The following is a 27903-nucleotide window of genomic DNA, read 5'->3' as shown; positions in this document are numbered from 1 at the left end:
CAAACCCCAAAGGGGAAGGCTATTCCTTTTCCTTCCTTCCTCCTTCTCTGCAGGCCTCTCCCCAGGCCTCTCTGCACCCTGCTCTGCTCTGGCAGGCACCTCTTGCTCTCTCCCCACCATCTTCCTCAATCCCTATTCTCCCAACACATAACCTATAGATAGGCTGCTCCCCTCCCCCACTCCAACAGCTCTAATGGTTTCAACTGTTTCTCTCGCCCCATCCCAGGCCACCCACTGTCCAACCACTGCTTGACACCTCTTGACAACCCCACCCATGGGGAAGTAACATCAGCCTCTTGATGCCCCACCCCCTCAGTGGGCAGAGCCATGGGGCGATGATGTCAGCGCAGGGCAGCCTTTGGCCTCACTGGTTATTACATTCGCCACTGGTTTTCATGTCCAATCAAATCATTGATTTTTTTTTATTGTGAAAATACAGTACAGAGGGATTACAATTACATGGGCAAGGTAATGAGTACATTTCTTATCAAGCATTGAAATAATTGATTCTTACATCCTTTGGGCCAAATCCTAAATTCCCCCCTCTCCCACCATTGAGCAGGCTTAAAATGCAAATTTAACAGATAACAAGGAGGGGTAACCATAGAAACAAACTAACACTTGTTGAGTCTTATCCTTAAGGGATGCTCTGAGTGTCTCTGAAGAGTCCATCTTGCCGCTGTCTCCTGATACTGTTCCACTGCCTGTTTCACTTGAGAGTGATAGATCCAATGCTGTTTTCCTGCAACTTTAATAGCCCACAGTGTAGTTAGACTACCAAGTAAAGTCCTTGCCAATTTGGAAGCGTGGTGCCTTTTTACCTACACCAGCTGTCCAGGTGAGAAAGAGTGGGTGGAGGTTTTCCCAGAAGGCCAGAGGGGGGGCTCGGCTACAAAAGGATAGGCATGTAAAAGAACATGTTGCAAAGCCTGCAGGGACTGTACAAGATTGTGGTTAGACATTTCTGTTAACATAGCTTCCCCAAGTTTAGAAACCAAAGGTGGCGGTCTACCATAAATTATTTTGAAGGGAGTGAATCCTCTAACGTAAGGGTTGCATCTTGCTCAGAGGAGAGCAAAGGGGAAGAGGCTTACCCAATCATGGCCAGTCTCTGTAACTTAGTTAAAGTTTCCTTTAAGGTCCTATTCATTCTTTCCACCTGCTCTGAACTCTGAGGTCTAATAGTACAATGTAACTTTCAATTTATTCCTAGGGCCTTAGCTAATAATTGAGTAACGGGCCTTGAAGGCCAGGCCATTATTGGATCCCACTGCAAAGGGTAAGCCAAATCGAGGAATTACCTGTTACCTGAGCAGTTTCAGTTTTTGTCAGGAATGCTTCAGCCTATCCTGAAAAAGTCCACTAGTACTAACAAATACCAATACCCATACCTTCCAGGCTTTACCTCTATGAAGTCCACTTCCCAAAATTCAGCAGGTGAGGTTCCTTACATACGCACTCTCTCCACATGTTCCGTCTTTCCAGTGTTTACCTGTTTGCAACTTTCTACATACATTACATAGGCTTGGCAGGCTGAAGCCCCACTGATTTTCAAGGAAGTTTTAGGCAGTGGCCTGGGGTAATTTACCAGAATGACAAATCACCAGATATAAACAGAAAGAGGCTCGAGCCTGTAATCATTTTACACAAGTGCCATCTCCACATTTGCACACTTGTCACCACTGTTTTTAATGCTTCTTCCATTAATCTTAACTAGTGGCTCTAGAGGCCCCACTGGCTTTAGGGTGGCCTCCTGAGTTACCCCATCATTTTGGTTGTTTCCCTGAACCTCAGGGGTCTCTAATTTCTTTAACACCTGTTTAATACTCTGAACCTCAGTCGGGAGCTTGGAGACTTCCACTTTATTTTGGCTTTCCTCTTCCTTTTCTCTCCAGCTCACTTTCATAATCCCAACCTCCTTCTCAAGGGCCTCCCTAACCTACAAGTGTTCTGACAGGAGCACAGAAGAGTTCCTTCAATTGTCCAACTGCCACTGCAGCCTGCTCACAGCCTGCTGCTCCTTCTCACAGCGCCTTTGCTTGCTCTTCAGCTCCTCCTTTAAGTTCTCGATGGTGCTGTTGACTTTTTCAGCACCTCCACCTGTTCCACTGGGACATGCTGCTTCTGCATTAGACTTTGTATGGTGAGGAACTCAGCTGTCTGGTCTTTTCCTCTGGTAGCTTCTCTTCCTCTTTCTTCATTTCAGTGTATTTTTGTGACAGATCTTTCAACTGTTTGTTTAGCTTTTCTGTTTTTTGCCTAATGCTCTTTCCATTTCCTGGGCATTCCCCATCAGAGCATGTGTGTCCTTAAATTCTTTCTGAAGAGTGACAATCTCCTTCTTGAGCCTGATGTTTTCCTGTTCGCTTTTCTTGGCCTCTTCTCTGACATGGCACTTTTGCGTCTGCTCCACTAACTGCTCTTTCCATTCTTTCTCTATTGCTTTGAATTTCTGCTCACACTCTTCAAAGTTGATAATTGGCTGCACTTCAGCTTACTACATTCTTGTATGATGTCCGGCTCCTTTTTCTGGGCCTTGATTTCTGCATGCAGTGTCAGGATTGCCTCCTGGCCTTGCTTATGGCAGCAAGGACGGCAGCATTGGCAGCCTCTCACCTGTGGCCCCCCCAGCTTGGCCTTGTGCTCACCCCCTCTGATGTACCAGGATTTCACTTGATTCTGAGTGTTTTCCAGGTTCATTCTGAGGATTTCATTCTCATCTTTAAGTTTTACAAGTTCCTGATTTATGTCTTCAAATCTTTTCTTGACATCTGATCATTTTCTCCTATTTTTCTCCAGTGTGGTGTTCAATGCACGTTTAACCTTTTTGTGGGTTTTGATTGGCATGTACTGGAGACTCAGAGTCTTCTTCAAGCCAGTGTTTTCAGACAGAAGTGTAATATTTTTTTTCTTAATTTTCGCCACATTTTTGGTAAGTCCAGAGAGCTGATTTTTAAGCTGAATTTTAAGGTTGGATTTCAGAGCCCTGAGCTCCTTTCCACGTTTCTCAGGAGATATGAAGGTTCCAGGTGGCTAGCTTGTTTACTTAACCTATCGTTTTCCATCTTTCTCCTCCTTGGACATTGCTTTTTCCAATGTCCATTTTGCTTTCAATAAGCACATTGGTCTAGTCCTAGAGGTTCCCTATGCCATTTGCAAATGAATTATAATCTTCGCCAAGGGTTTCTTGATCCTTGTCCTGGTGTTGCCACCAAAACTTGAACCGCCTTTGTTAACTGTTATTTCTTCTAGGATATCTCCATTATCAAATACCCACTGGGCAACTGATACCAACTCAGATAACACCTTTGCCTCAAGACCTTCTTTTTTTGGGGAGGTAGAGGTCCAGTCATGGGCCTGAACTCTGGGCCTGTGCGCTGTCCCCCAGCTCTTCAGCTCAAGGCTAGCGCTCTGCCACTTGAGCCACAGCACCATTTCTGGCTTTTTTTCCTGCTTATGTGGTGCTGAGGAATTGAACCCAGGGCCACATGCATGCAAGGCAAGCACTCTACCACTGAGCCACCTTCCCAGCCCCAAAACCTTCCAACCTTTGAAGTTTTTTCTAATATCTAAGGCCAACCAAGTAATGAAGGCCATATTTAGGGCTTTTCCATTCTCTGGAGCCTCAGGATGTACAGGCATATATAGGTCCTCTAGGCCTCCAAAAACTGTTCTAGAAAAGCAGTGGGGGACTCACTGGGGACCTGCCCAATCTCACTCAACTTAGATAAAGTTGGCTTCCTGGCCGCTGCCCATATCCCTGCACTAGAGTCTGGTGATAACTGGTAAGCTCCTCCTTACCTTGATCACTATTGTAGGCCCAGCTTGGGCAAGTCAGTAGAAAGACTCACTCCAAATGGACTGGGTAATCAGTGGGGGAGCCATCTAGTTAAAGGACTACCTTCAAGGCACCACACTGGATTCACTCCCTTTCCTCTGAGGTGAAAAGCACCTGTAAAAGTTGCTAGCAATCATCCCAGGTGGGCGGGTGTGTGAAAAACACTGACTCCAATAATGAGATGAGCCCCTGGGATTTTTCAGGAGAGGATGGATTTTGTTGTTTCCAGTTATACAGGTCACTGGTTGTAAAGGGAACATACACTAGAAACGGGGTTTGCCCACCATCTCCCCCATGTGCCTGTCTCAAGGGCATTAAGAGGACTGTACCACCTTGTACCACCTCAGGCTGATACAAGGAACCACTTCTAGTATGGGGCGGACTTAACATCGGAGGTGCTGATGGCACAGGTAGAATACACCAGTAGGTCTTCTTCTGTGGGATCCTGTGACACTGGGGGAGGAGATTTTTCAGTTACAGTTTCACTTCCAAGAATTTTAAGATATTGTTTTCTCATCCTGGAGAAAAAGGAGTAAGCAGAGGTATATATAGGGCACAGAACTAGTAACAAACACAAACAGACAAGTAGCCACAAACACTTAACCCACATGTGCCATGTGTCCCAAATGACCTCTCAAGGAGACCCCAGACGGCTTCTCAATGAAGACCAAGATGGCCTCTCAAGGAGGTCCTAGATGACCTCTCGAGGAAGTCCCAGATGATCTCTTGAAGAGGTCCCAGATGGCTTCTCAATGAAGCTCCAGGAGGCACAGGGGATGTCTCATGCCAGCCTCACACTCAGGGAAGTTATGCTGCATCCAGCCTTCCACTGAGTCTCCCCAGATGCAGGATGGAGGCTTGCTCAGACTCAACCCTGGAGGGTTTCCAAATGACTCCTGTCCACATTGGTCTTCAAGAAATAGACACTCAAGCAAAGCTCTGGGAATCCTGGGGCTGAGAAATATCTCCAAGCAGCTGTCTCCTGCAGGCTAAGTCACTCTTCTATGTGGGAGTTTCCTGGGGTCCAGGCTCCATGCTGTCCAAATGGATTATCTCACTGGGGCCTCCAAATATTATGACCACAAGAGCGAGACAATCCATCGAGGCATAGTTAAAGGTGACCAAAGAATTTTATTTATACTATTTACACAAGAAAAGGGAACACTGACTACATTGTCCTGGGCTAGCCACCCAGAACCAAGAGCAGCCTTGACCACCGAACCTCCAACCCTCCAATGGGCAGCCCTCACCTTTATTAATTGATCTACAAACCTCGATGTGAAATCCTCCAAACTCCAGACCTCCAAAGCTCCAAAGCTCCAAAGGGAAAGGTTTTTCCTTCTTTCCTCCTTCTCTGTAGGTCTCTCCATGCTCCACAGGCCTCTCTGCAGGCCTCTTTGCAGCCTCTCTGCAGCCTCTTTGTAGGCCTCTCTTCAGGCCTCAGGCCTCTCCACAGTCCTGCCCTGCTCTGCTCCAGTCAGTGCCTCTTGCTTTCTCCCAACCATTCCCCAACCCCCCACCCCCATCCTCAGAACACACAGCCTATATATAGACTTATGACCCCTGGAAAGTGAAACAATCCATTGAAGCACAGTAAGAGGTGAACAAGAGAAGTTTATTTACACTATTTACACCAGAAAGGGGACTTGAGACTACCTTGTCCTGGGATAGATACCCAGAACCAAGAGCAGCCTCAACCACCAAACCTCCATCATCCAATAGGCAGCCTGAACCCCCCCCCCCCCCGACCTTTATTAGTCAGTCTGCAAACCTCCAAACTCTGACCTCTAAAGCTCCAAAGCTCCAAAAGGGAAGATTTTTTCCCTTTCTTCCCTTCCTCCTCTTCTGCAGGCCTCTCCACTCTCCACAGGCCTGCCCTGCTCTGCTCTGCGAGGCGCCTCTCCACAGGCCTCTCTAGAGGAAGGTCCCAAATGGCCCCTCGAGGAGGCCCCAAATGGCTTCTCCTCAAGAAAACCTAAATGGCCTCTCAAGGCTTGCCCTGTTCTCCACAGGTTTGCCTGGCTCTGCTCCGGCAGGCTTTCCCCTCCTGCTGCCTTTCCCTCCACTCCTACTCCTCCCCTTCCTCCACACTAACTCGGTAGTGTTTTTCCCTAAAGGTTCTTCCCCTAACAGTTTTCCCCTAACGGTTTTCCAACTGCCATTCATTCTCCTCCCTCAAGCTGCCCACTGCCCAATCACTTCCTGACAGCTTTCCATGTGGGGCTCGACACCCCACCCCTTTCAGTGGCATGCCCCGCCCCATTTAGCGTCATGCCCTGTGTGGTGGTGAAGCCAGACTCTCAAAGCCCTGCTCTGTCCGTGGCCCAGTCTGTGGAGCAGTGAGGCTTGCCGCTTGATGCCCGGCCCCCTCCAGGCCATGGAGCCCCACTGACTATTGGGTCCTGCTGATTATCAGGGCCCCATGGGTTTATTACATTCCCAATTGGTTTTCATGTCCAATCAAATCATTGATTCCTTCTGGACCAAATCCTAAACTTTCCCTTCTCTCCCTCCATTGAACAGGCTTAAGATGCAAATTTAACATAACAAGGAGCAAACCGTATAAACACACTAGTTAACAATAATTAACACTTGGTGAGTCTTATCCTTAAGGGATGCTCTGAATGTCTCTCAACAGTCCATCTTGAGCCTTCTCTGGTTATTGCTCCACTGCCTGTTTCACTTGAGAGTGATGAATCCAATGCTGTTTTTCTGCAACTTTAATTGCCAATAGTGTAGTTAGCACTACTGAGTAAGGTCCCTGCCACTTGGGTTCCAATTCAGGAGCACAATGCCTTTTTACCCACAGCACGCCAACTGTCCAGGCAGGAAAGAATGGATGCAGTTTTTCTTAGGAGGCCAGAGGGTCTCAGCTACCAAAGGATAGGCAAACAAATGAACCTCTTGCAAAGCCTGCAGGGACTGTACCAGATTGTTGTTAGACATTTCTGTTAATATAGGAACCAAAGGGGGCAGCCTACTATAAATTATTTCGAAGGGAGTGAATCCTCTAACATAAGGGGTGCATCTTGCTGGAAGGAGAGCAAAGGGGAGGAGGCTTACCCAGTCATGGCCAGTCTCTGTAATTAATTTAGTTAAAGTTTCCTTTAAGAACCTATTCATTCTTTCCACCTGCCCTTAACTCTGAGGTCTATCAATACAATGTAACTTCCAATTCTTAGGGCCTTAGCTAACAATTAAGTAACTTGGGCCATGAAGGCCGGGCCACTGTCGGACCCCACTACTATGGGTAAGCCAAATCGAGGAATTATTTCATAGAGTACATTTTTAACTGTTACCTGAGCGAGCGGTGTCAGTTTTTGTCGGGAATGCCTCAGCCCAGCCTGAAAAAGTCTCCTAGTACTAACAAATACCGATACCCATACTTTGCAGGCTTTACCTCTGTGAAGTCCACTTCCCAAAATTCTCCAGGTGAGGCCCCTTGAATACACACCCTCTCCACGTTTCATCTTTCCAGCATTTACCTGCTGGCAACTTTCTACATACAATGGGTAGCCTTGTCAAGCTGAGGCCCCACTGGTCTTCATGGCAGTTTTAAGCAGTGGCCCTGGACAATTTACCAGGGTGACAAATAACCAGACATACAGAGACAGAAGGCAAGTGCCATCTCCACATTTGCACACTTATGATGACTTTTTTGCTTCTTCCTTTCATCTTAACAACTAGTAGCTCCAGAGGCCCCACTAGTTTTAGGGTGGCCTCCTGAGCTAGGTGATCAGCTCGGTTGTTTCCCTGAACCTCAGGGGTCTCGAATTTCTGTAATGCCTGTTAGTACTTTGAATCTCAGTCTGGAGCTTGCAGACTTCTTCCATTGTATCCTCCTCCTTTTCTCTCAAGCTCACTTTTATGATCCCAATTTCCTTCTCAAAGTCCTTCTTAACCTGCAAGTGTTCTGCTGGGGTCACAGGAGAGTTCCTTTGACTGTCCAGCTGCTGCTCCTCATAATACCTTTGCTGGATCTTCAGCTCCTCCTTTAATTTCTCAATGGTTTAATTTCTCTCCTTTAATTTCTCAAGGGTTTTCTCGCACCTCCACCTATTCCAGTGGGACACACTGCTTCTGCATTACAGTTATGGTGAGGCTCTCAGCAGTCTGTTTGGCCTTTTTCTGTAGTAGCTTCTCTTTTTCACTTTTCAATTCAGTGTGTTTTTGAGACAGGTCTTTCAACTTGTCTGTTTAGCTCTTCTGTTTTTCTGCCTAATGCTCTTTCCATTTCCCGAGCATTTCCTAGCAGAGCATGTATGTCCTTTAACTCTTTCTGAAGAGTAACAATCTCTTTCTTGAGCATGATGTTTTCCTGTTTACTTTTCTTGGCTGCTTCTTCTCTGATATGGCACTTCTGTGCCTGCTCCGCTAACTGCTCTTTCTGGGCCTTGATTTCTGCATGCAGCATCAGGATCCCCTCCTGGCCTTGCTTATAATCAGCAAGAATGGCATCACTGGCATCCTGTGCCTCCTTCAGCCTCTGACCTGTGGCCCCAGCTTTGTCTCATGCTCACCCAGGCTGATGTACTTAGATTCCATTTGATCCTGAGTGTTTTCCAGGTTCATTTGAGGATTTTGTTCTCATCTTTGACTCTTACAAGTTTATGATTTATGTCTTTAAACCTTTTCTTCACACCCAGTAATTCTTTCTTAGTTTTCTTCAGTTTGCTGTTCAATGCACTTTTAACCTTTCTGTGTGTTTTGACTGGCACATGCTGGAGATTCAGAGTCTTTTTCAAGCCAGTGTCACCACATTTTTTGTTGAACACAGTTTCCAGGCGATTAACTTGCTTACTTAATCTGTCATTTTCCATGTTTCTCCTCCTTGGACATTCCTTTTTCCAATGTCCATTTTGTTTGCTAATAAGCACATTGATCTAGTTCCCTACTGCCATTTGCAAATGAATGATACTGTCTTCACCAAGGGTTTCTTGATCCTGTTCTGGTGCTGCTACCAAAATTGGAACCCACTTTCTTTTTCTTCCAGGGTTTCTCTGTTGTCAAACACCCGCTGGGCAACCACTACCAGCTCAGATAACACCTTTCCCTGACAAACTTTCTAACTTTGAAGCTTTCTTCTAATATCTGGGGCCGACTGGGTAACGAAGGCCACATTTAGGGCTCTTTGATTCTCTGGGGCCTCAGGATCTATGGGTGTATAGGTTCCATAGGCCTCCAAGAGACATTCTAGAAAAGCAGCAGAGGACTCACTGGGGAGCTGTACAGTCTCACTCACCTTAGATAAATTAGTTGGCTTCCTAGCTGCTGCCTGTATCCCTGCTAACAGAGTCTGGCAATAATTGGTAAGCGCCTCCTTACCTCAATCGCTGTTGTAATGCCAGCTTGGGCAAGTCAGGGGAAAGACTCGCTCCAAATGGACTGGGTCATCAGTGGGTAAACCATCTGATCCAAGGACCACCTTCAAGGCACTGAGTCAGATTCGCTCCCTTTCCTCCCAGGTGAAAAGCACCTGTAAAAGTTGCTAGCAATCGTCTCAGGTAGGCTGGTGTGTGAAAAATACTGTCTCTACTAAGGAGATGAGGCCCTGAGGTTTTTCAGAAAAGAATGGATTTTGTTGTTTCCAGTTATACAGGTCACTGGTTGTAAAGGGAACATACACTAGAAACGGGGTTTGCCCACCATCTCCCCATGTGTCTGTCTCAAGGGTAATAAGGGGACTGTACCACCTTGTACCACCTCAGGCTGGTACAAGGAACCACTTCTAGTATTGGAGGGACTTAATATTTGAGGTGCGGATGACACAGAATAGGGGGGAGAGCACGCCAGTGTGTCTTCCTCTGGGGGATCCTGTAACACTGGGGAAGAAGGTTTTTCAGTTACAGTTTCACTTACGAGAACTTTAGGACATTGTTCTCCTATCCTAGAAAAAAAGAGTAAGCAGAGGCATATACAAGACATGGATAGAATTATCAGCAAACATACACAAACAAATAGCAACAGACTCTTAACCCACATGTCCCAGATCTCCCAGATGACCTCTCTACGAGGTCTCAGATGCCCTCGTGAAGAAGTCCCCAGTGACCTCCAGAAGAAGTCCCAAATGGCCTCTGCAAGGAGACCCAAATGACCTCCCAAGGATGTCCCAGATGGCTTTTCAAGGAAGCCCCAGATGACCTCCAGAGGAGTTCCCAGATGGCCTCTTGAGGACACCCCAGATGACCTCTCAAGGTCCCAGATAGCCTCTCAAGGAAGCTCCAGATGACCTCTGCAGGAGGTCCCAGATGACCACTCAAGGAGGTCATAGATGGCCTGTCAAGAAGGCCTCAGATGATCCTCGAGGAAGTCACAGATAGCCTCTGAAAAGCCCCAAATGACCTCCAAAAGAACTCCCAAATGGCCTCTCAAAGAGGCCCACATGACCTCTCAAGGAGGTCCCAGATGGCTACTCAAGGAAGCGCCAGATGACCTCTGGAGGAAGTCCCAGATGGCCTCTTGAGGAGGCCCCAGATGACCTCTCAAGGAGGTTCTAAAAACAGCCTGACAAACTTGCCCAGACTCACCCCTAAAGGGTTCCCAAATGATTCTTGTCCACATTAGTCCTCGGGAAGCAAACATTCAAGGGAGGTTCTCACCCCTGAGGGCTGAGACACTCACCTATGAGGGGGTTTCCCTAGGGCCAAGGCCTGCTACCATCCAAATGGATTATCTCACTGGAGTCTCCAAAACTTATCTCCAGAGAGCAAGACAATCCATCGAGGCACAGCAAGAGGTGAACAAAAGAAGTTTATTTACACCAGAAAGGGGACTTGAGACTACCTTGTCCTGGGAGAGATACCCAGAACCAAGAGCAGCCTCAACCACCAAACCTCCAAGGCTCCAATAGGCAGCCCTGAGTTCCCCCCCCCCACCTTTATTAGTTGGTCTGCAAACCTCCATTAGTCAGTGTGCAAACATCCAAATTCTGACTTCCAATGCTCCAAAGCTTCAAAGCTCCAAAGGGGAAGGTTTTCCCCTTTCTTCCCTTCCTCCTCTTCTGCAGGCCTCTCCACTCTCCACAGGCCTGCCCTGCTCTGCTCTGGACGGTGCCTCTCCACAGGCCTCTCTAGAGGAAGGTCCTAAATGACCCTCCAGGAGGCCCCAGTGACCTTCAGTGGAGGCCCCAAATGGCTTCCTCGAGAAGCCCCAAATGGCCTCTCAAGGCTTGCCCTGTCCTCCACAGGTCTGCCCTGCTCTGCTCCAGCAGGCTTTCCCCTCCTGCTGCCTCTTCCTCCACTCCTACTCCTCCCCTAACTCCACACTAACTCTGTAGTAACTATTTTTCCCTATAGGTTCTTCCACTAATGGGTTTCCCATAACAGTTTTCCAACTGCCATTCATGCTTCTCCCCCAAGCTGCCCACTGCCTAATCACTTCCTGACAGCTTGCCATGTAGGGCTTGACGCCTCACCCCTCCAGTAGCGCACCCCTCCCCTTCCAGCAGCATGCCCTACTGGCAGCATGCCCTGCCCCTTTTTGCAGCTTGCCCTGTGTGGTGGTGACGTCAGCCTCTCAAAGCCCTACTCTGTCAGTGGCCAGGTCTGTGGAGGGGTAAGGCCCACCTCTTGATGCCCTGCCCCCTCCCGCAGGCCAGGCCATGGGGGTCACACTGACTATTGGGCCCCACTGATTATTGGGGCCCCATGGGTTATTACAATAGGTTGTGTGCCTCCCCCACTCGAATAGCTCCAACAGTTTCAACTGTTATTCCTGCACCTCCCCCAAGCCACCCACTGTCCAACCACTTCTTGACACCTCTTGACAACCCACCCCGTGAGTTGGTGACATCAGCCTGGATGCCCTGACCCCTCCAGCGGGCTGAGCCTTGAGGCGATGAGGACAGCAAGGGGCGAGCTTCAGCCCCACTGGTTATTGCACCAAGAAGTAGGCAGATACACCACAGGCACCTGGGAGGAGGGGGTGGTAACAGTAGGGCAGTCTGGAGGACTGCATGGCATTGACGAGGCATTTCTAAGACCTGAAAATATGGGGCAAAGTTGAGACTATACAGTGAAAACTGTTCCTGCTGCCAGTTTCTCAGTCACCACCTGAATTCTGGAAGTCTGATCCACCAAACCTGATCATGAGAATCTCAAACACAAGAAGGTCTAGAGCATTGGCCAAACAACTAACTCTTGGAATCACTGAGTAATTACAATTGTGTGGTAGAGATCTCCTGATATGAACAGATGTATCTGTGCAGGCACCCAACAAGAGCTGCTCCCTCACTGACCCATATTGGGCAGAGATACATAAGGGAAGGGCAGCAGGACAAGCTGTCATTGGGCCTCCACCCATTCTGCCTGGATCACAAGATTCTGGCAACACCTCCAAATTTTCCTTGTTTCTCTCTAACCAAAGGGATACATGGGTTTAGGCCATTCCCACACCCTATCTTGCCACGTAGCACTGGGATTCCCCTCTATAGGTTCACACCACTACAGCAGTTGAGAGAGGTGGAAGTGGTGAGTGGTGAGTGAGCGATTCAAGGTGATTAGGAGGTATAGTGGAGATAGACAGCTAGTGGTGATTGTAAGAATAGAGTTGATTTTAGAGAGCCTGGGAATGTGCCCCCCCCCCCTTCGACATCCCAGTGCTGGGATATCTGAGCGTAAAAGACAAAAAAAATTAGCTGCAGGAAAGAAACAACTGCAAGAATACCAGCAGAAGAATGGTCCTGCTAAGCCTGCAGATTACAAGAACAAGAAGAAAATTAAAGAGGGAGGTAACCCCAAGACAAACACTGCTGGAGACTCCTTACTCAAGGGTGTGGCCCAAGACCATACAAACCCTGAGCCCCCCCCCCCCCATTCCCTGGGCACTGTCAAAGCAGCCAGGGTCAAGAGTGTCACAGGTCCCAACAACACCAAGGACCTGGAGAGACACAACCAACACCTGGTGCTTGCCCTGGACTCCAGCACAATACAAAAGCAGCAGCTCTGCATTGAGATCCAACAACTGAAGCAGGAAATGAAAGAGCTGCAGCATAATAGTGGAAAGAGAATGAGAAGATGGCCTGTGTGCACAAAGCCCTGAAAGCAGAGCTTGTAGCCACACAAGCTGTCGCTATTGATACAGCTGTTGATTTCTGAAAAATCGGGTTTAGAGCCTTCCCTGCCGCACATGCAGCAGGTGGCCAATGAAAGAGCACTGGAGCAGGAAGGTCTTACCAACTGCCGGCAGGCTGCACACCAGCACATGACAGAGCTAGAAACAACATTGTCTGCAGTCTCCACCATGCAGAATGAGACCTAGCAGAACAACATAGAGCTCATAAAGCCCTGAATTGCGTGAAGCTGCAGCTCCAGGAAAAGGCATAAGATATGAAGACCTGGAGGATGAGAACACTGAGTTGCAGGAGAGGCTGGAAGTGCTCCTGATAAAGAAGGCGACATGAACATCCAAATCCACACGTTCCAAGAGGCACTAGTGGACCAGGCAGAGTTGGAAAGACAACCATATGAAAGGGTTCGTAGCAACATTAAAGGTGGAAAGAGACACCTTTGCAGAGGACCTGAGGGTAGAGAGCTCCATGGAGAAAGAGAAGGTCCTAGAAGGTCCTAGAAGATCTTAGAGAAGGTGAGCCAGCTGAGAGAGGAGAAAGAGCAAGGGGTGAGGCAGGTGTTGGAGCTGGAGAGCAAGCTGGTGGAGCTGAGAGAGCAGCTGTCAGAACTGCCGCCCCCACAGCCACCTGCAGGGCCAACTCAGGCTGAGCAGCAGCTTCAGGCCCACACCCTGCAGTTGCAGAAGGAGCTCAAGACCCTAGAGGAGCAACTGCACCCCAGGTGGAGGAGAACCAGAGCCTCAGTCTCCAGAACCTGTGGACATTGGAGTGGCTGTGGATATTGCAGAAGAAGGTTGAGGAATGGAAATAGCATGCTGAAGATCGGCACAAGATCCTCGAGAAGATGGAGAAGGAACACTAGATATTGAGATGCACACTGGTGCACTTCGTGAACTGAAAGAAGAGCTGGCCCAGCTGCAGGATGCCTTGCAGAGGCTGAGTGTTGAGAAGGAGGAGCTCGCCAGCATCCTGCACGCAGAACAGCAGAAGACAACCCAGCAGGAGAAGCTGGATTAGCTTGAAGAGAAGTTAGGAGAAGGAAAAGATTTGGCTGAGTTCAAGCGCCAAGCAACTGAGGGTGTGCAGAAGCTGCATGATAAGTACCTGGCCCAGGTGCAGGAGCTGAGCGCCACCTGCAAACAGCACAGGGCCACTAACCAGCAGCTGATGTCAGAGAAGGAGGCCCTGCAGCAGCACCTGCTGAATCAGAGCCATCTGATGGACCAGCTGAAGCAGGAGCAGGTGCAGAGCAAGTTGCTGGCCCAGATGGAAAGGGAGAAGTTACAGGACACTCTGAAGTGTCTGGAAGCAACAAGACAGGAGAAGGCGCAGCTGCGGGCCCAGCTGAGCGCCCTGGCTTTCCCCAGGGAAGATGAAGGCCTGAGCCAAGACGAAGACAAGGGTGAGGAGGCGACTCCCCATGATGTGACTGTCCCAGAGGACGTAGACAACCCGCAGAGCATGTGGGATTTTTACATGGACGCACTGTCCATCGCAGAAGGCAGGAAGGCGAGGATGAGCCGGCAGCTGCAGGAGCAGCAGGCCCGCTGCGGGTGCCTGAGTCAGCTGGCAGCCCAGTGCCAGAGAAAGCTGGAGAGCCAGGCCGCCTTCCCCCAGCGCTGCATCCACAGGCTGTTCGGCAAGAGGAAGCAGGACACACAGGCGCCCAAGAAGCAGCTGCACATCTGCTTCCCCGAAGACCTGGCCGGCAAGGGACACCCCCAGAGTCACGTGGATGACCTCCACCATTGCTGCAGCCAGCTGACCCAACACCTGACCACCATGGAAGAGACCATCGTGCTGTACAAGGAACAGCTAGAAGTCCTGGAGAAGCTGTGTCAGGAGAAAGAGCAGTGTGTGAGCCAGCTGTCCCAGGAGAAGAGGAGGAAGAGGGAGGAGCTGAAAGAGCTGCTGCTGGCCTTACAGGAGAGAGCACAGAGTGCCAGGACATGATGCTGGCAGCCGTCCAGACTCCTGCTGCCGAGGCCCCCTCAGACCTCTCAGGCCCCCTGAGGATGAAGGTCAGGGAGGAGTAGCAAGGCTGTGAAGATGTGCATCTTCAAGAATACTTGAAGCCTGTCCCTGGAGAGGCTGGGGCCCCTGGGCCCCTGGAGAGCCCCACTGCAGAGCCTCCTGTGCCGCTGCTGCCTGCCATCCAGCCCCAGCAAGAGCCCACAGACGGGGGGTGAGGGGGGGGGGGTGAAGAGTCCTGCCTCCCTTTCTTCTATAAGTGAGAAAGAGATGATGCATTTGATATCATTACCATCTAAAGACTGGGGCTACTATTCTCCAAAAGATACTTTTGGGCATGAGAACTGAAGTATAATGGGTTGGTAGGAAAAATGGGGTAACTGTAAGCCAGACAGAGCAGAGGCTGCTGGGAGGTAACTGGTATCTAGGGACATCTAAGAGTCTATGGGTTTCAGGGAAGGGACCCAGGCAAAAGTTAATGCAAGGAGAAGCTCCTTTACAAAGGAAGGTGAGCAGCAACACCATCACATCATATTACTATTTGATAATGGTGACAGTAAATATTTTATAGAGTAATTTAATAATATGGTAATATCTTAGTTTCTTTTATTTTTGGTCAGTCGTGGGGCTTGAACTCTGGGCTTGGGCACTGTCCCTGCGCTCTTTAGCTTAAGGCAAGTGCTCTACCACTTGAGTCACAGCACCACTTTCAGTTTTCAAGAGGTTTATTGGAGATAAGAATTTCACAGACCTTCCTGCTCAGGCTGACTTTGAACTGCGATCCTCAGATCTCAGCCTCCTGAATAGCTACGATTACAGGCATGAGCCACCGGTGCCCTAATTTCAATACATGATATTACCTTAATTTTTATATAAAACATTTATATTTCAGTACTGTATACTTTATGTTCATTTCAGATTATATGTTGGTATATTCAGGGTACAGTCAATGTATTTTCGAAATGTACTGAAATCTGCCCCAGCAACAGTAAATTTTCTTGTTTGAATATTAAAATGTCATGATGGGAATATTGATTTGAGAAAACAAGAGAAGGGTTCTTAATGCTGAATGTTTGGGAAAAAGGAAAAGTGAGTTTAACAATCAGAGATGTGCTGGAATTGCAAAACACCAAATGGGGTACAGAATTCTCATCCTCAAAAAATATATAATACACACAATGGAATTCTATGCCTCCATCAGAAAAAATGGCATTGCTTCTTTTGTTAAGAAATGGAAAGACTTGGAAAAAAATCATATTAAGTAAGCCAGGCCCAAAGAAACATAGGTCCCATAGTTTCCCTTATTTACAGTGGCTAGTACATGTCTAGCACAAGCAGAGTAGGTCAAAGGCTATGTACATATGACCATATGAGATAATGGTAAGCAAAATGTACCCCAAGACAGGGACACAAGAGGTTTTTCTCTTTCTTTCTAGTGCTTTTAATGTACTTACAATACACTATATGATTCTTTTGTTCCTAGTGTACGTTCTTCCTCCATGGTATAACCCATTTTCACTGGATTTCATGCTGGTGTTCTGCACCTTGTATATATATTTTGGTAATTTGGGGGAGGGGAAGGGATATTGCAGAATGCTTAAATGAGGATGCAGGCTGACCCATTGTGATGATGAGATGTACAGGACACTATATTGAAAATGAACTTTACAATGTCGGGGTTGGGGGGCAGGAGGAGTTGGGAAGGTGGGGAAGGAAGTGATGGTAGGGGGAAAATAATAAAGGAGGTAACAATGCTCACTATGAAATGTACTCGTTACCCTACTCATGTAACTGTAACCCCTCTATACAGCATCTTTGCAATAAAATAATAATAAAAATATCATTATAGAACATCTATAGAATATCATATATCTCAATATTTTTTTTTTGGGGTCCGGTCATGGGGCCTGAACTCTGGGTGTGGGCACTGTCCCTCAGCTCTTCAGCTCAAGGCTAGCGCTCTACCACTTGAGCCACAGCACCACTTCCGGCTTTTTTCTTTTTGCTTATGTGGTACTGAGGAATCGAACCCAGGGCCTCAGGCATGCAAGGCAAGCGCTCTACCACTGAGCCACCTTCCCAGCCCCTATCTCAATATTTTTCACTGAAATGTACTGCTTCATGTGTTTTTAAAATAAAATATGAAAATTTTCTTTTCCTGTTATCTTTTGCATTTCCTGATTTAAGCTATAAGAAAACTGAAAGTTATCTGTAGAACATGTTTTGTGACTTACAATGTCTTTTTGTTTGGACAACTCTGGTCTTTTCCGTTGCTTCATCACACCAAAAGTTATCTATATAAATTGGTTAATAGCCTCTTGAGAGAGTTTGATGAAAATTACAACAGAATGAAACTGATCAGGATTATCACGATTATTTGTTTTAGACCTTTGTAAACCCTCAATTAGACAGTCACAGCAGCCTGTTGAGTTTGTTTAAAAGGACCTAGCCCCTGTAATTTTTTTGATTTGGTGGAGCCTTTGAGAGTTAATTGATGAATTTTGTCTTTAGTTTGGCCTGGTTGAGGTAAGAACTTAGGAAAACCAATAATTATTTCTTTTTTGTGAAAGTACTCCAGCCTTTACCTTCCTAGGCCTTTTTGGTAAGGTCTGGTGCTCTACCATTTGAACCTTGCCTCTAATTCCAACTTTTTCCTGATTAATTGCAGGTAAGAGTGTCTTGGATTTTCTACCAGGGCTGGGTTTGAACTGAGATACTCAGATCTCAATCTCCTAAGTAGTTAGGATTACAAGCATAAGCCATTGCCTCCTGGCAGTGGAAAACTAGGATTCTTGCAAGTGGCAGATTGTTAGCAAAACGAGCTCCCTTCCCATAACTTAATCTACTCCTTCCCTTCTCCACAGCTGAGCATGCTCCCTTCCTAAACAACAGTAGGCCCACTTAGTAAAGGCAGTAAATAATCAGCCTCCAATCCCCTCTACCTTGGGATGACACTTTTCTGGGGCAGCTACTACTATATAAGGCAACAAGATCCCCTTAGAGTGACCTTCAGGTCTGGGCAGCTGTAGGATCCCTTATCAACTACTTGGATAGCAACCATAAATCCTAGTCCACCATGATGAAGCCCCTGGCCCAGACTTTCTTACCAGGGTCTCTGCCTCCACTCTAGCCCCTCCCAAACCTTCTAGGTTATACAGGTCACCTCAGACAACAGCCGGTGCTTCGCCACTTCTCCCTTGTGAGGAGAGGTCTTGCCGGCCCCTTTCCCAGCAATAAACCTTTCTTTCTTCTCTGTACCTGGATGTCTCCATGGTTCTCTGGCAAACTCTAATAATCTAGCACAGATGGAAGAAAGAACAAAAGAAAAAACATATACTTCATCAGCTGTAATTTTACAGTTAAGAATCATTGTATCCAGGTACCAGTGACTCATATCTATAACCCTACCTACTGAGGCCAAAATCTGAGCCAGCCCAGAGTCTCATAAATTTATCTGCAACCAACTATCAAAAAGCCAAAGGCAAGCTGTAGCTGAAGAGATCAAATTCTAGCCTTGAGGGGAAAAAAAAAAGTCCAGGAACTTTTCCCATGCCCAGGGTTCCAAGGATATCCTCTATGCCCTGGGTTCAAGTTCCAGAACTAGCGCACACACACACACACACACACACACACACACACACACACACACACACACACACAGAGTTTTCACTTATATGTGAACCTCAGCTAAGAAAGTGCAAATAATCTCAATTACATTGGTCAGTTGTTTTTAGGAAATCCAAGAACAGGCTGAGTTTTGCCCAATGATGTTCCTTTTGATTTGGAGTAATTTTTATCTTAGACTGAAGAAAGGGCCCACATCTAAAGACTGTTGCTGTCCCCATATAATTTTGGCCTCCATTAAGCTAATCATTGTAGAACACACTGATAGACATATATAAAATAACACAAAAACAAATTTTTGTTTCTCCTAGGGCTAGAACTCTGGACCTGGGCACCGTCCCTGGGCTTTGTACTCAAGGCTAGCACTCTACTACTTCAGCCACAGCACCACTTCTGGCTGTTTCCGTAATTTGCGGATAAGACTCTCACAGACTCTCCTGCTGGACTGGCTTCAAACCGAGGTCCTCAGATCTCAGCCTCCTAGTAGCTAGAATTACAGGCATGAGCCACTGATTCCAGCAGTGATTTGATTCTTAATTTTCAAAAGCTTTCTCCCAAATAACCTAATTTTCAAACCTTGCATCCTTAAATTTTTCTCTCACAAGGACAAATTTTTTATTAATTGTTCCTGCATTGTTTTAACCTTCCCAATATAGAAAGAAATGGCTTAAGTTCAAATAGAAAGAGCTCAAAAACAGGGCACACACACAGGATTTCAACTTTTCTCAAGTAGGAAAGTGTGTTGAAGTGAGAAGAAAGCAAAATCCAATGGAGCACGACTGCAGAGGACTTACCAGGGATGCAAAGGGTCTCTACCTCTACTCATTTCTCTGCTTCACTGAATGGGCAAAAAAGCAGCCAATACTTGCCCAAGTAAGAAAGACAAGCAAAAGTCACTGGAGTAAGAATTATTCTACAGCTTAAGGAAACCAATTCGTTTTACCTCTTTACCTAGGGGTAGCTCATTGCGAGTGACAAAAATCTCTCCTGCATGACTCACCAAGGCTGCTACTGGCTGTTCGGACTGCACACTCCGAATCCAGGAGTTTCACATTAGACCAAGCCACAGGTCCTCCTCATATGGCAAATAATTAGACATGGTGAAAGACAGGAAAGATGATTTATAAAGCTAGCCACTGGAATTATAGCACTTAAATCCATTTTCAGCCATCCTCAGGGTCATAGGTGTGACTACAGGTTAAATATAGAGAACTAGGGGTAGGAAAAAAAAGACATACATAGTTAGTCATAGCAGTCCCAAGCCAAAACTGTGGCCTGATTGAACAGTAGCTCAGTCTTTGACTCTAGAAGCTCTCAGGTCATCTGTACCTTTTGGCTATTCTACTGAAGAAGGTGAGAAGAAGGTGTTGTCCATCTGAGGGTCAGTTTGCTTTTTGTCCACCAAGATTCTTCATGGTGAATTCTATTTTTCCTGGAGCCTAACATGATTGTCAATGACTAGCAGCGCATGGCTCAGATCCAAAAGCACACAGGCAAAGGAGGGGCCCTGGGTGGTTGGGCTTTCTGTTCATTCACGGGCCCAGCAAATGGTCTTTCACATTGTCTCTTAACAAATGTTTCCATAGCTGGTGAGGTTCAACCCCAGTCTGAGGCTATTTTCTATCATGAGAAAATGGATGACTGGTTCCCTCAGTTTCCAAATCCTACCTGAATTACAGGTCTCTGAGTTCCAGGCATGAAAAAAAATTTTCAGGGTATCCTACAAATAGGAGAGAGTCACCAATAAAGAGGTTTAGCATGGATTTATTTTGGTAGAATGAAATTGACATCTTTTTTTAATCAAGGAAAATTTTTTTACTCCAATTGCAGGATTGAAAACAGCAGCTGTTATCTACTATAATTATTCTTTCTAAGCCGGGGAAACATATATGACCTATTTGCATGATCATATATACATGATCATACATACATAATCATGTCCTCTAGCAACCATTAGACAATATTAGTAAGTGGCCAGGATGCCAACTGCTCCTATTCTAAATTAGAGAGGTATTTCTGGGCTTGCTTGATTAAAGATATCCAAGGATTCTCACTATCCACGTTCCAATGGGTCAACTCCCAATATCATATGTGGAATACCAGGTATCTCTTGACAAGGCTAAAAGATCGATTTTAATGGGTTAACAGGACCCAATTTTTGGCTTTGACTGACTAGATCTTTTTCTAACTTGACCTGCACTAATAACCAGTCTTATAAAACTTAAATGATCAACATTCACTGCTCTCCTCATTGTAAAGCTATGAGAGAGCCTAGTCTTGATTCTCAAGCCTCTTGAGTTGCTGGGACTACGAGTGTGTACCACCACAATGAGCATGTATTTTTCTTGCTGTGTAAACAGTGGTTTCAGTCCTTTATCCCAACAGCCCTAGTCCTGCCCCTGCATGTAGTTACCTTTTGATCTGCTCATGCACTGTGAGGATCAAAAATAGAATGCAGCCCTACCCATCAGCTCCCTGCCTTGTCAGATCCCCTCTGGAGCAAAGGGCCCAGCAAGGTCTCATGCCTGCTTGGCCTTGTGAGGTGGTGCTTCCTCCTGGTTACTGTGTGGAACAGTTCGTTGCTGTGTTATGGCTTCCTCTACTGGGCACACTATGCGCAAGTGTCCCAGGCCATGCCTTGGGAGAAGACAGGCACCTGATTTTCAAGTCATTGTGTCAACTGTACCTGCCTCTGCCACCCATGCTGGGTGGGGAACAAGTGCCAGCACTGCCAGGGCAGGTTCAAGTTCACAGAACCCTCTAGATTTTTAACAATCATTATAAAACTAAATGTACATGACTAATTGAAGGCTATCCAAATACACTGTTAAGATTTAATCATTTTGCTACAGAATGCAGCTTGGATCATATGGTGGAGAGTCAACATATGCACCTTTAATAGCTGTGCTGAGTGGACTGATAGTCCCTGAAACAAGGGGAAATGAAACTGTTCCAGAAGTTCTTACAGCATCTGGCTGTGCATTGTTAAACTGTTGGTGCCTATAACCTACCTGGTTTCCATAGTTTCCTTCAATCACTTCTTGCCCCAGCAATTGCTCTGGTAATGTGATGTGTACCACTGGGACCTTTGTTAAAAGTCAAGTATATTAGGAGTGTAATCCATACTGGAAGAGTGAAGCATGTAATATTCAACTGGCAGCAGCCCAGATCATGTCCATTGTGATCTAACCTGAGAAAAGTGTGTGTCTGCAATGATCCTTGGCAATGTCCCCATTCCTTTTTGAATGTCCCTTCCACAGAGTCTCACTGGATTTTGCCAAATGTTAAACGTTTGTTCTGCCCTTCTGTAGCTAGGGCTTCACATAAAGCAGTTTTGCATGGGAAATTTATGTGGGTAATCTGTTGATATACTCTTAACTATGGTTCTTTTCAAATGGACTTGAATTGCAATTTAGAAAGCAGCATATGTAATATCAGAGCTCTAGAAGGGGTTCTCTCTAGAGACAAGAACACTCTCTGGCCTTGTAGGGAAACATTTTTAATGTGTAGATGCAGAATTGAAACAAATGATGGCAATATCACAGATGAATTATGGGCTCTTAACATATGTAAGTTAGTCTTGGAGCACAACGCCTACTGTTCTTGGACATGGTCAGCAGTATGCTATGGAGAGACATTCAGTACATATTATGGAGCTGGATGGGAGAGATGTAATGGTCATAATACCTGGATATTCTGCAATGTATGTGTTTACAAGCAGCAGGCAGGAATATCATGTATCAACCAACACCTAGCTTTGTCCAAAAATGAAAGGAACTACTGTACCAGGTGGATGCAACCACACGAGTGTGTAGGATGAAATACCAAAGTCCATTTATATTCATGGGGGCTATAAAGCATTACCAGCCCATGGGGATGGATTGACAGATGATCTTGATATGTATGAAGTTACCACTAAGACTCAGACTATTTTGAAAGAAAGTGTGAAAACAGGGGTTATAGCGAGGGGAGGGACATGCAAAGCAACAAAACAATCACCTTATAAATATGTTAGAAACAATAGCAAGGAAGAAAAAACCACTTGTGTCCTTACCTTGGGGTTCATTTCGCCTAACATCATCTTATCTGACCTTTTCCAAATGTCTCAGACATATACTAGTTATTGTAAATAAGGGAAAACATGGGACCTATGTTTCTTTGGGCCTGGCTTACTTCACTTAATATAATTGTTGGTATAATTTGGGGAGGAGAAGGGAAAAAACAAACAAATTGTTTAAGTAGGGATACAAGTGGACCCACTGCAACAATGAAATATACAAAGTGCTATGTTGAAAACTAAACTTTACAGGGGCTGGGAAGGTGGCTCAGTGGTAGAGCGCTTGCCTTGCATACCTGAGGCCCTGGGTTGGATTCCTCAGCACCACATAAGCAAAAAGAAAAAAGCCGGAAGTGGTGCTGTGGCTCAAGTGGTAGAGCACTAGCCTTGAGCTGAAGAGCTGAGGGACAGTGCCCAGGCCCAGAATTCAGGCCCCACGACCAGACCCAAAAAAGAAAAAAGAAAAATGAACTTTACAACTTTGGTAAGGTGGGAAGAGGTAGGGAATGTAGTTGTGGAGATGGAAAGGCAGGGCAGGGATGGTGGTGGAAAAACAAAGGAGGAGGCAACAATGCTTGGTAAGAAATGTTCTCATTACCTTGCTCATGTAATTGTAACCCCTCTGAACAGTATTTTCACAATAAAAAAGTATTAAAAAAAATAAAGTGTGTTTTCCAGATACCTTCATTAACTGTTCTTCTCAATGGAGCTATGCTTATCTTTAGAGGAAATATCCATAATGACACTTGAGTAATGGTGCAAAATGTTTTTCTGCCCATTCCCTGGCCTATGCCATAGCTTGTGATGAAGGAAAACGTTACTGTAATTAAATCTTCAGAGACCTTAACAGATTTGGACACTCTACCATAGCCACTAATGGGTCCATATATACATTTGGTGGATTTTTCTAGTGTAACCTGATGATATCCTTGTATACAAGCCTCCAAATTGCAAAGCTTTCAGAGGTGAAGAACTTTGTAGAAATGCTGCATGTATAAAAGATTTTTGGGATAATAATACTCACAGTGAATCTTGGGAATCTGGGAATAATATTCTTAGAGCCAAATGCTCTACAAAACAGCTGCTTCTGATGATAGATGTAATAGATAAGCAAAGTGTGCCAGCTGTGCTGCCAATACAAAAGGGAGCCAAAGCTGGGATGACAGGAAACGCATTTCAGCAAATGGTAACTGCAGTGCGCCTGTCAGAAAAGAGACCAAATGTCCTGTGAGAAGATTTGTAACCAACTTACAAGCTGTAAAAGCCACTCAACTAAACTTGAATTGCCAGTGGGTTCAGTGAGGAGAGAAATGCCAGGCTTGGCCAGCTCATCTTTGTTGCTACAATCTCAGTGGGAATCTTTCTTCATTAACACCTTGCAAGGAGGTGGATAAACAACAGAAATATACACAACGGAAAGTATCACCTTGGGTTGGGCTAGGCTAGATCAATATATCCCACTGGGTACGGGAAGATACATCATCCATGACAAATGCAATAGTAGAGTGGCTTCCTGGAGAACTAAATGCTTCTGTTTTTTTAGAAAGGGCTGCTGAGGCAGGCTTAAGAGCAAATCCTTCTACATCTAGGTCTGTGAAAGGCCTGTCATTAGTCCAAACCAAAATGTAAGGCCATGTCAAGATCCACAGTCTCTACAACATTATGTTCCAACTATACAAGCAGCTTGTACAACTAGTATATGTGGAACAGCAGTACACACTGATGTGTTGGCTCTAATACCTATGTAATCTGGGCAATGGCTGGAGTGGCAAAAACTGTCACCCAGTCTCCTCATAATTGTTCTAAATTAAGAACCTGTGGACATTGTTTAGAACAGTCCAGATGTGGCCTGTGCATTGATCCTGGTGATACAGTTAGAAGACACTGCATTGAATGGTCTTGGTGAGGACTAATGAGGCTTGTTGAATGCACAATGAGAAAATTCTTTTTTTTTTCCGAGTCCGGTCATGGAGCCTGAATTCTGGACCTGGGTGCTGTCCCTCAGCTCTTCAGCTCAAGGCTAGTGCTCTACCACTTGAGCCACAACGCCACTTCCGGCTTTTTTTTCTGCTTATGTGGTGCTGAGGAATCGAACCCAGGGCCTCATGCATGCAAGGCAAGCGCTCTACCACTGAGCCACCTTCCCAGCCCACAATGAGAAAATTCTTGACACCAATCTTTGCCCAAAAGAAAAGAAATATGAATGGTCCCTTATCTAGTGTCCAGCTGGCCAGTGTAATGGACATAGTACTTGTATCAATAATAGTGTGTTTGAACAGTGTAAAATATCTCCCTACAGGAAAAAAAAATGTCAAGATTACATGCTAGGTTATTAAGGAGGTCCAACCGATGGTGGACAATGTACAGCTTGTACACGTAGTGACCATACAATTATATCTTATGTGCACACAGTAAAATGTTTCTGTATATCCAGAGGAATAAAAGTTTATCTATGCCAATTATGGGATTCTAAAATCATTATGTTGACAATCAACAAGTTACTGCAGCCTTTTGACGGACTATCAGTTTACCTTCAGCTTGTTGTAGGAAGATGATTGCCGTCACACTGCCAGAAACTTCATAGCAAGCCCAGAAGCAGCACACCAAAATGTGGATATTGCAATTAACACATCGAACAACTTTCATCTCAATAGCACAAGATCAATGGGTTCAGCAGGTGGAACAATACCTGGTGAAGAGACTCCTCGAGTTTCCAAGACTAATAGAAAGGATCACAGAAGTAGATTTTCATATAAAAAGTTTAACTTAGAAGCAGTCCTAATATTACGTTCTATGTGTATGTCAGCAACTTTTCTTGTCCTATTAAGATACAGATTGCATTCTCACAACACAAGACAATCATTGATCTTGTGCTTTTTTGTCACCTTCTAAGTAGTGTTTTATCTTTATTACTTACGGCTTCTGTGGTGTGGAAGATCAAGCAAATTTGTTGTGTTCTCCATGGAGAACATGGAGAACTTCCATGGAGGTGTCCATATTATTGAAAGCAGCTGCTTTAATAGCTAGCCGTCTCTTTGCTTCTGGTGATGTAGAACCTGAAGTAGGAGCTAACCAGACTTTCTGCAAGGGCCATTTAGAGGGGGCCTCTGATGCTGTTCTGTGGTCTCAAAATTCACTTACCATCCAGAACCTAAATACAGTTCCCTCAAATTTGGCAAAATCCCAAGTGGCCAAAGAATGTCAGTAGTTTTATTGAAGTACCATTACTGATGGTCATAGGTGATAAGGTCAGGTTTTTTTTTACTAATTAGGATTACCATAGCTAACATTTAATTGCTCTGGGAAAAGAGGTACATTGTTTCTTAATGCAGATGAAAAATATGTAATACCTATAAATCAGCTATGTATATTTCAAGACTTTAACAAAAAACAATTAAAAATGCTACAATGATGAAAACTGTACAATTTTTGCCTCATTAGTAAATGTAAGTCACCTGTGTATGAATAGGCAAATATGCAGCCATGAGTTCAAATTCTAGTACTGCCAAAAAGAAAAGCTGATATTTACTTCTCATTTATATGGCAAATTATTTCCCCACATCAGACCAAAGATAGACATTTCTCTTACTATTAAACTGCTGTGAATAGGATCTTCCTTAGTCCCTTTCATTCCTATGGTAATATCATAATGACATACTCATATCCATTCAATTTAGGCTGACTCAAAAATAATTAAGATAAGGCGGGGCACTGCGACTCATCATGTAAGCCTAGTTACTCAGGAGGCTGAGCTCTGAGGATCCAGGTTCAAAGCCAGCCTGGGCAGGTAAGTCCATGAGATTCTTATCTCCAATGAACTACCAAAAAGGTGGATGTGGAGCTGTGACTCAAGTGGTAGAGAGCTGGCATAGAACAAGAAAGGTCAGAAATGGCATTCATGCCCTGACCTCACCGCCTAGCACCTGCACAACACCACCAAAATGAGTTAACTGAAAACCATTCCTTCTTTTTTTCATTTTCATGGATATCCTGTAATCTGATCAGAAGATAGAGGCATTTAGCCTTTGTGGTCCTTCGAAGAGTCGCCTCCTTTGGTTTCACTGTGGTGAGTGACTAATGTCTCCCGTCCCGGTGAGTTTTAGATCTATACAGTTCAGTCTATGAGCAAGTTCACATGCTCACGTGGGCAGCGCGTGTAAAATCACTTCAGTCCCCTTCCTATGTGACAGATGGACACAGGCGCCATTTTACCACATCTATTGTTAGATACATTCATGGCGCTCCCACCCCAAGACATTGTCTCAACACGCTTCCTACTTCCTTTCAATGAGCACAATCTCTGAGCCTGTGGGGTTTCATTCTGTAGCTGAAGGTGTATGGGCTGGGCTTCTCTACTGTGCAGAGAGCGGTCCTGTCTGTTTCGGAGGTAATGAAAGCCGGGTTCCTTTCTGCCGTGGGGATGTGTGTGAGGATGTGTGCGTCCCTCCAAAGGCGCCAACGGCCTGAGGCCCTCGAGGAGCGGGGGGCGGGGCTTCCGGCAGGACTGACAGGCGAGGTTGGCTTTCCGGTCTGGCTTTGTGCTCTGCTGGCCTGGAGAGACGCGTGCACGTGGGAGCCTCCGGGGCCTGACGCTCGGGAAACGCGGGCAGGAATTGGCCGCTGCGGCCGCCGTCGCCAGGTCACCCAGCGCGTGCAGCCTAGGTGCCATGTTGGACCCCGGCGGCTGCGGAGGCTCAGCTGCCGCCTTGGTCACCGCCGCCGCCCGGGCTCTCCTCTCAGTGTGGAGGACACAGACAAGGAGACGCGGGGAGCCGCGGCCTGAAGGGGGAGGACCACACAGGAGGACCCAAGGAAGACTACTCTGAAGGGTGAGTGAAGTGGGCCGTGGAGGCCTGGGCTTGTCAGCTCCGCTTGGGTAGTGAACACGCCCGAACTTCCGGTCCTGCGCAGTGCACACATCCCTGCCCATCGGACCAGATAGTAACAGCGCAGTGGTCATTGATGTCTAGTTTGAAAGGTGGCATTTTCTAAGAAATGAGAGCCCAGCAACTAAAGCTCAAGGCTTTAGTGGGCATCAGATCTGCCCGCCTGCTCCAAGCAGAAATGGAATGCTGCTACTGGGAATGGAGGCAGTAGAGCTGGACAGGTATGGACAAAATTTAAGTGAAATTCAGGGGACTGTCATGGGTCACATTAAGTGGGCTATGGGAATTGGGGGAAGAGTTAAATTCGGAAAAGAGGTGTAGGAGAAGAGGTGTAGGGGGCCTGATGCAACTGGGACAGGGATTCTTGTGTCCCACCGGGAAAGTGTATAGCATCCAGGAAATAGACACTTAGCAGGTTTTTGTAAACAGGAAGGGATGCAGGGAGAGGACTTGCCAGGAT

The 27903-nt window shown here is 46.1% G+C and overlaps 1 pseudogene; it reads left to right on the top strand.

Annotated features, from left to right (window-relative positions):
* The first annotated feature begins 14854 nt into the window (after positions 1-14854).
* On the top strand, positions 14855-27340 carry LOC122106241 (annotated as a pseudogene).
* The last annotated feature ends 563 nt before the right edge of the window (positions 27341-27903 follow it).

Source organism: Dipodomys spectabilis, unplaced genomic scaffold (assembly GCF_019054845.1).
Source record: "Dipodomys spectabilis isolate Male_0828 unplaced genomic scaffold, ASM1905484v1 ptg000039l, whole genome shotgun sequence".
Lineage (NCBI taxonomy): Eukaryota > Metazoa > Chordata > Mammalia > Rodentia > Heteromyidae > Dipodomys > Dipodomys spectabilis.
The sequence above is the reverse complement of the archived record's forward strand: the minus strand, read 5'-3'. Positions and strand labels throughout refer to the sequence as shown.